This window comes from Ostrea edulis, chromosome 3 (assembly GCF_947568905.1).
Source record: "Ostrea edulis chromosome 3, xbOstEdul1.1, whole genome shotgun sequence".
Classification (NCBI taxonomy): Eukaryota; Metazoa; Mollusca; class Bivalvia; order Ostreida; family Ostreidae; genus Ostrea; species Ostrea edulis.
In genome coordinates, this window is record NC_079166.1 from 62,711,807 (window position 1) to 62,721,534 (window position 9,728).

The 9,728-nt window shown below is 35.6% G+C and overlaps 2 long non-coding RNA genes across 3 annotated transcripts in view; one reads left to right on the forward strand and one right to left on the reverse strand.

The window, feature by feature from the left end:
* Positions 1-2,431, forward strand: part of LOC130052706 (uncharacterized) — an 8,070-nt gene extending 5,639 nt beyond the window's left edge. For both annotated transcript variants that reach the window (XR_008801093.1, XR_008801094.1), the window contains exon 6: positions 1-2,431. This exon is cut by the window's left edge and continues 195 nt beyond it. This is a non-coding gene — a long non-coding RNA (uncharacterized LOC130052706).
* Positions 2,432-7,487: 5,056 nt separating this feature from the next.
* Positions 7,488-9,403, reverse strand: LOC125675740 (uncharacterized). The gene is made up of 3 exons (XR_008801095.1): positions 9,188-9,403; positions 8,233-8,360; positions 7,488-7,582 (listed from the first exon to the last, which is right to left on the reverse strand). It is a non-coding gene; the product is annotated as an uncharacterized LOC125675740 (long non-coding RNA).
* Between the last annotated feature and the right edge of the window lie 325 nt (positions 9,404-9,728).

The following is a 9,728-nucleotide window of genomic DNA, read 5'->3' on the forward strand; positions in this document are numbered from 1 at the left end:
TTTCAAATCCACTGGCATACATTGTACTATACATGCAACCTTTTCAAACTTTACATTTAAGATTTTATAAAGGAAATATCTTAATGTTTCACATGTTTACCTTTCACTGTGCTATGTAATTCATTATACCTGCCATTATGCCAGTCTTCCTGAACATAATTTGTTTTCTGCAATTTCATTGGCCAAGAGGCTTAATCCTGGGTTATCAGATTGAGCATTTATATTTAGTATCCCATTGATTTTGTCAGCCCTATATAAGGAGCTGACTCAGATTTACTCACTCTGCTAGGTTAAAGAACTCTAAGGTTTGTACTTTTCACATGAATTTCGTGTTCGCCTCTTATCTTTTACATAGAGTAGGAAATGAACATAACATTGAGTTAGGGAACTATTTAGATTTTACATTATAATATGTAAATACCTTAGCAGAGTCAATTTACTTGGTTCAGGGTAGTATCAGATATTACTTTTTCAGAGTTTAAGTGTTTAGGCTATCTCAATGTTTCTATAGTTAGCCTTGTCCTATGTTACTTTTAGATGTATGGAAGCCTTTTAGTGTTATAACACTATATTTATGCCCCCATTCAAAGAAGAGGGGCATATTGGTTTGCACCTGTTGGTCGGTCGGTAGACCACATGTTGTCCGCTTAATATCTTAAGAACCATTCACTTGATCGTAATATATTTCATATGTGGGTTGGTTATGAAAAGAAGAGGACCCCAATTGTTTTTCAGGTCGAAATGTCAAGGGTCAATCTACTCTGGACATAGGAAGACACTGCCTGCTCAATATCTTGAGAACCCTTTGCTTGACAGACATCAAACTTGGTACACTGGTACATCTCAAGGAGTAGATTTAAGGTCATATGGTCAAAGGTCAAGGGGTAAACTGGACATAGTAATATATTGTCTCTTATGTTTTAAGAATTATTTGCTTGATTGACACCAAACCTGGTACAGCATAAGGAGTAGATGACCCCTATTGATTTTTAGGTCACTTGGTCAATCCACTCCTGACATAGGAAGATATTGTTTGCTCAATATTTCGAATTGATGATACTACTATCAATCAAATTATGCATATGTATAACCCTTTTCAATTTTGCACCATGGGGGCTTATATGTAATTGTTTTACAAACACCTCATGTTTTATAGTTTGTGAAAGCTTGTTAGGGTCATAACTTTAGATTTTCTTATTATGGTACTTGCCCGTCAGAGACTGGACATATTATGGTATGGTGTTGTCTGTCCGGACCTTGTAAGATGGGATACAGACTGAACCGTAAGCTCTAGAATCTTACAACTTGGTACATTTGATCACCATAAAAGGAAGATGCTTATTGTTTTTTAAGGTCAAGGTTGTAGGTTCACTTAATAGGAAAACCTTGTTCGAGAAAATTACAGATTCTTGAACTGAGTATTTTGAGGAAACATTACATAGAAAGTACATGATTTGTCAAATTTCTCCCAATATTCAACTGAGAACCTTATTCTGCAGAGTATTTGTATGGGTATGGAAAATGTGTATGTGGCTATGATTTTGATTTTTGTTAAAAAATTTTGTTGTTGAAAATTACAGGTTTAACCGAGTCAGTTTTTGAGGAAATATACATGTATTAAATAAATGACGGTTTGACCTTTTAACTCCTCTCACAGTTTTGAAGCTAGGGTCTTTGTAAATAACTTCTTTGGTGTTTTAGAATATTTACAGATTGTTGATCATGGTCAATTTTGGGGAAATATTTTCCGCAGAGCTCTAGTTGTCTATCTACCGGCCTCCTGTCACTTTTAAGTTTAGGAGCTTTTATTCATGGAAAGAAAGTATGTGACAACCTGATGATGGCTGATACTATTTAAAGCCTTTTTATACGCCCGTCTTAAGATGGGACGTATTATGGTATGGCGTTCATGTCCGTCCGTCTGTTAGCTTTTTCGTGTCCGAGCCGTAACTTAAATACTACAAGGCCTAGAATCATCAAACTTTGTCTGTAGATACATCTTGGGTAGAAGGTGTGTCGCACATTAAAACCAGGTCACTGTGACTTTTCATTAGGAAGATATGGCCATATATGGCAAAAACTTGTCCGACTCATAACTTGAAAACTATTAGACCTAGAATCACCAAAATTGGTCAACTAATGCATCTTAGGTAGTAGGTGTGTCGCATCCTACTTTAAGGTCACTGTGACATTTAATTAAGGTGATATAAAAAAAATGTTTTAATGGGTACAATCTATACTGTTAACAATATGTGACGGGCATATCATGTGCCATGGCGGTGCACTTTATTCTAGAAATGGCATCAGAAAAACACCCTATGTAACCTTTTCTGCTTGTACTCATTTATTTTTATTGGAAAACTTATTACTTGTTATCAGCTACTCTAAAACAATATTGACTTGTGCTATAATAAATTTGTAAACTTTACAAGTCTTTTCATTTCAAACAAGGTGTTGAACAAGTTGTTGAACATCATCTGGGATTCACAACCAAACAGGTACAACATGGAAACAGTGTGTTCCATGATTTCTGTAGTGTAACAAGTCCAGCTGATCCCAAGTACACTGTACTATTGACAACGATTGTTTTTGATAAGCACAATAGAAGTTCTACTTTGGGAGAAGCTATAATTATTTTAGTCCTAGCATACACTGCTTCCTGTTAGAGTTAGGGTGCTGTATAACTTGGTACCTCTGAGATAAAATGCTTTATCATCAAATCATAAAGCATCTTCCCTCTAACAGATACCAGATTATAAAGCACCCTCCCTCTAACAGGTACCAGATTCTATAAAGTACCTTCCCTCTAACAGGTACCAACTTACAAAGCACACTTCCTCCAACATGTACCAGATTATAAAATATCCTCCATTTATAATCTGGTACCTGTTAGAGGGAGGTTGCCTTATAAGATGGTACCTGTTAGAGGGAGAGTGCTTTATAAGTTGGTACCTGTTACAGGGAGGTTGCCTTATAAGTTGGTACCTGTTAGAGGGAGAGTGCTTTATTAGTTGGTACCTGTTAGAGGGAGAGTGCTTTATTATTTGGTACCTGTTAGAGGGAGAGTGCTTTATAAGTTGGTACCTGTTACAGGGAGGTTGCCTTATAAGTTGGTACCTGTTAGAGGGAGAGTGCTTTATTAGTTGGTACCTGTTAGAGGGAGAGTGCTTTATAATCTGGTACCTGTTAGAGGGAGAGTGCTTTATAATCTGGTACCTGTTAAGAGGGAGAGTGCTTTATAATCTGGTACCTGTTACAGGGAGGTTGCCTTATAAGTTGGTATCAGTTTTAAAACAACAAATATGTAAAAGTCTTGATATCCTCTATGGAAAATAACATTTCAAGTTGATTTAAAGTGTACACATTGTTAATTGTAATTAAGCGTATTTCATATCAATGTGCTGTCACAACATTCCGTGAAATTATGAATACTACGACGTTCTAATGGTGTATCAAGATTTTAAAATATTCTGCCTGAAATTTGTACATCAATGATTTAGAAATATCAGTCTAATACTTTGGGGAGGGTGTGATGCTAATACATCCATCATAACACACGGTACCTAATATGCATTAAAAAAAATATATATGTTTATGCATAGAATTACCATTTTTCTCAATTCACTGCAACAGTGTATCATTCTTGTTAACAATGTAGATTATTAATATTTGTCAGGGTTTTTTGATACTTGCTTATGTAATATATGTCTCTTGATTTAGACGCGGGTTGTGTCGAAAATCTGAGTTTTAAATAATCAACAGTGTTGTGCTTCTCATTTTTAGAACCGATTGATTTGAATATGATTGAAAGTATTCATGTTTCCTACGTAATTGATAATAAATATACATGTGTTTGCCAACCACAATGGAGCTCCAACATGACCTATTTTACCTAATATTGGTCTATCAAGAAATAAGTATAAAAGAATTGACACACGACGATTATTCGTACGAATCATTGTGAATTATAAATTGGCACGAGGGATAACTCGTACCTACATAAGATGAGATAACTCGTGGTCGTCACCCTGTAAGCGGTACCAGATAGCCTCGACCATTTAAAAAGTGGTACAACTCGTGCCTTTTTCCAGTCATCTGCACAAGTACATGAAGATATAGAATAGTTGAAAATATATGCAAAATATATCGTCTCTTGAAAATGTCAAAAATTCAGTAATAAATGAATTTATGAATTTTAAAGCAGATCTATTACTTACTTACTTACTTATCCTCTTCGTGCCTATCAGCACATAAGGCCTCAAAGCAGATCTATAAAGCATCATTTTAATTACCGAAATTCTATGTAGTCATTACAATTACGTAAATTCTATATAGCGTCATTACAAGTACGGAAATTCTATATATAGTCATTACAATTACGGAGATTCTATACAAGTATATAGCGTCATTATAATCACGGAAATTCTATATATAGCATCATTGCAATCACGGAGATTCTATATAGCGTCATTACAATCACGGAGATTCTATATATCATCATTACAATCACGAAGATTCTATATAGAGTCGTTACAATCACGGAGATTCTATATAGCGTCATTACAATCACAGAGATTCTATTTATAGCGTCATTATAATCACGGAAATTCTATATATAGCATCATTGCAATCACGGAGATTCTATATAGCGTCATTACAATCACGGATATTCTATATATAGCGTCATTACAATCACGGAGATTCTATATATCATCATTACAATCACGAAGATTCTATATAGAGTCGTTACAATCACGGAGATTCTATATATAGCGTCATTTCAATCACGGAGATTCTTAATAGCGTCATTACAATCACGGAGATTCTATATATAGCGTCATTACAATCACGGAGATTCTATATATCATCATTACAATCACGAAGATTCTATATAGAGTCGTTACAATCACGGAGATTCTTAATAGCGTCATTACAATCACGGAGATTTTATATAACGTCATTACGATCGCGGATATTCTATATATAGCGTCATTACAATCACGGAGATTCTATATATAACGTCATTACAATCACGGAGATTCTATATATAACGTCATTACAATCACGGAGATTCTATATATAGACTCATTACAATCACGGAGATTATATATATAGCGTCCTTACAATCACAGAGATTCTTAATAGCGTCATTACAATCACGGAGATTCTATATAGCGTCATTACAATCACGGAGATTATATATATAGCGTCCTTACAATCACGGAGATTCTTAATAGTGTCATTACAATCACGGAGATTCTATATAACGTCATTACGATCGCGGATATTCTATATATAGCGTCATTACAATCACGGAGATTCTATATATAGCGTCATTACAATCACGGAGATTCTATATATAACGTCATTACAATCACGGAGATTCTATATATAACGTCATTACAATCACGGAGATTCTATATATAGCGTCATTACAATCACAGAGATTCTATATATAGCGTCATTACAATCACGAAGATTCTATATAGCGTCATTACAATCACGGAGATTATATATATAGCGTCATTACAATCACGGAGATTCTATATAGCGTCATTACAATCACGGAGATTCCATATATAGCGTCATTTCAATCACGGAGATTCTTAATAGTGTCATCACAATCACGGATATTCTATATATAGCATCATTTCAATCACGGAGATTCTTTCACGGATATTCTATATATAGCGTCATTTCAATCACAGAGATTCTTAATAGCTTCATTACAATTATGGAGATTCTATATATAGCGTCATTACAATCACGGAGATTCTATATAACGTCACTACAATCACGGAAATTCTTTATATTACGTCATTACAATCACGGAGATTCTATATAGCGTCATTATAATCACGGAGATTCTATATAACGTCATTACAATCACGGAAATTCTTTATATTACGTCATTACAATCACGGAGATTCTATATAGCGTCATTATAATCACGGAGATTTTATATATAGCGTCATTATAATCACGGAGATTCTATATATAGCGTCATTATGATCACGGAGATTCTATATAACGCCATTACAATCACGGAGATTCTATATAGCGTCATTACAATCACGGAGATTCTATATAGCGTCATTGCAATCACGGAGATTCTATATATAACGTCATTACAATCACGAAGATTCTATATAGCGTCATTACAATCACGGGGATTCTATATAACGTCATTACAATCACGGAGATTCTATATATAACGTCATTACAATCACGGAGATTCTATATAGCGTCATTACAATCACGAAGATTATATATAGCGTCATTACAATCACGAAGATTCTATATAGCGTCATTACAATCACGGAGATTCTATATATAGCATCATTATGATCACGGAGATTCTATATAACGCCATTACAATCACGGAGATTCTATATAGCGTCATTACAATCACGGAGATTCTATATAGCGTCATTGCAATCACGGAGATTCTATATATAACGTCATTACAATCACGAAGATTCTATATAGCGTCATTACAATCACGGAGATTCTATATAGCGTCATTACAATCACGGAGATTCTATATAACGTCATTACAATCACGAAGATTCTATATAGCGTCATTACAATCACGGAGATTCTATATAGCGTCATTACAATCACGGAGATTCTATATATAGCGTCATTATGGTCACGGAGATTCTATATAACGCCATTACAATCACGGAGATTCTATATAGCGTCATTACAATCACGGAGATTCTATATAGCGTCATTGCAATCACGGAGATTCTATATATAACGTCATTACAATCACGGAGATTCTATATAGCGTCATTACAATCACGGAGATTCTATATATAACGTCATTACAATCACGGAGATTCTATATAGCGTCATTACAATCACGAAGATTATATATAGCGTCATTAAAATCACGGAGATTCTATATAGCGTCATTACAATCACGGAGATTCTATATAGCGTCATTACAATCACGGAGATTCTATATAACGTCATTACAATCACGGAGATTAGAAGTATAGCTATCTATAGAGCGTCATCATCTATAAACTGTCATTAACGGTGTCAATACTACAAGCTGCAATAACCTAAGGGTTAGGGCTCACGCTTCGTAACCAGGAGACCCGGAATCCATTCTCGATTCCGGCGCGGCGTCAAACCTAAGACGTGATTGAAATAAGACTTAGCCGTAGCAAGACTGTTCCTTCGCCAGGTGTCCGGCAATAGAAGCGAAGGTCACGAGTCTATTTCTGATATGTCCTTTAAAAGTTAAGCGGACTTCTTGATTAAAAGAAATTTTCACTGCTACAGCCTTTTAAAAGTGTCATGCATAGGTCAAGATTTGTTGCACTCCGCCTAATGCCTAATTCTCGAATGGGACTAAACAATAACAACAGCAATTGGTCAATTATGTTTCTTCTAAATCTGTTTTCGGTTAAGTTTGTCTTACAGAAGACCTTGGAACAAATTCGGTCTGGTTACTATAGTTACAGGATGCACACCGTTTGTGGACATCCGGGTGACTAGGAACTTCACATCCCTCTCCGTACTGATAGGATGATATTTCGCCGCCGTGACGCGGCATTCCTCCACTTCCCTAAAATAGTAATCAGAAACAAATTCAATCGCAACATATCGGGTCTTTCTGGCATACCGCGAACGTATTAAGTTTACCCATAGACATACATTTCCGGAAACAGTACTAAATGGTCGCTTTGAAACCATTGTGTAAGTCACTAATTAATGATTATTAATATTTATTGTTTTGGACATACTATGGGAAAATCTCGTTTCTAGGAAATATGTTTTGGAAAAAAGACAATAATTTGTTATAGTAATATTTTGATTTGATGGAGGTTACCGTAATACATCCGAGGTTGTTTCCACGCTTCCCGGACAGTCAAATTCATTACTGTTTTAACAAGCATTTCCGTATGTATTGCATAGCAATACCTGTCTGCCGCCGGTCCCAAGTCAAGGCTTTTGCGTAATATTCAACGAGCAGTCCCCTTGAAATGTCAATAATACATGTATCGCTTATTTGCAATTCTTTGATTTTCATATTCTAGATAAAAAGAAAATCCGGAAAACTAAGTCCTGACAGAAGGACAGAGACACGGGAGGAAGGAGTGCAAACTAGTAATCCCTTCTGCTTCGCTGGTAGGGGACTAATAAGGTAAAATATGTTCTGTGGAGACCCACAGTCATAATGTAATGTTATCTGGTAAAACTACGAAAAGACCTTACGGAAACCAAGAATACAGAGTGTTGATCAGTGTGCCGTCACATTGAACCAAAATATCGCCACAGTTGTTGTCTCTAAAGCCTGGCTTCCCGCTTTGTGAATCCATCTGCCAGTACCAGCGTCCTGATAACTAAAAAATACTCATTCGTACTCACAAGGAACAATTAGTGTACAAACGATTTACCTTATAATGTCCCTGACATGAATCGATGAACTCTCTCTCTCTCTCTCTCTCTCTCTCTCTCTCATACACACTGTCATATCTAGAAAGAAAATGAATATCCGTGATTCTATTAAAACACATTTAATATCATGTTCCGAAAATTCATTCTATAAAAAGATAATTATTATAATTCTGATGACGTCATATAATTTTATCTGTTGTCATACTCCCCCTCCAGTGAATCTCCATTTCGACAAAATGCGAATAAAATTATACACCGCACATGACAATCCAGTTCGTCAACACGGACAGGATGAAGCGAAGATTCCAAGAGGAACAAGAAAGAGTCTTTTTCGCAGCAAAAGATTTTCGTGTCTCTTTCTTAGAAAAATATGACCTTGACTTGAGATTTCACTACCAACCAATGACTTGACCAAACAGAAAAAATATAACGATGATATTTATTATACATGGCCCTCTCAAAGGTTGTAAAGAATTGTTTGATGTGTTGTATTTGAGCGGCACCGAGGCACTCGCAAAGCTTCGAAACAATGCCTTTTTAATTCGGTTTCCACAGCAAGAAGTGAAAATTTCATTTCATTAGCAATCAATGAAATTGGAGTGTATTCAATAGCAGACAGAGAAAATCCAATTTCTACGATGGTTTTATCGTACCATGGCAGCAATGATATTCTATACATGTATGAGTATTTCTGAGAAGTTTACTACCAACGACCGACAACGGACGAAAATGTATTCGGAATGGGTGATGATAAAAAAAGTAAAATACTTACCATTTTGTGGTCCAAACTCTTAGGATTGAGATATTCATCTTTAAGGTGATGGTATGTAAAGATGACGATGTATCACCAATTACGGACAGAAGGAGTACAAATAATTTTAGAATATCCATCTTCTGGGCTACTTTTGGAATCATATGGAAAGCTTGGTACCTCTTCTATATAAATTCAACCCGTTCGTTTTATTTATATTTCTCAGTGTTCTTTACGACTGGGAACTACCGTTTATATCAATGCGCCAAGGCATAAAGCGCAATATGTGCGCGGGGACACTTTTTATCCGTAATTGTGATCATCTTTAAGTTTTTCACAAATAGATCCTCCCTATGACTTTTATTACAAAATTTTCTTAACCAGACATTAACAGATTTCTTTATGTTTTATTCAGAGGTAAACTAATATCGAAAAATACGCCTGCCCGATCGAGTCTCTTTGCGTGGTAAAATAGACCGAGCTTGCGAGGTCCAATTTCGTGCAAAGACCGAGGCGCGGGCATATTTATCCGAGATTCATTAAATATCATTAACAAATCGTG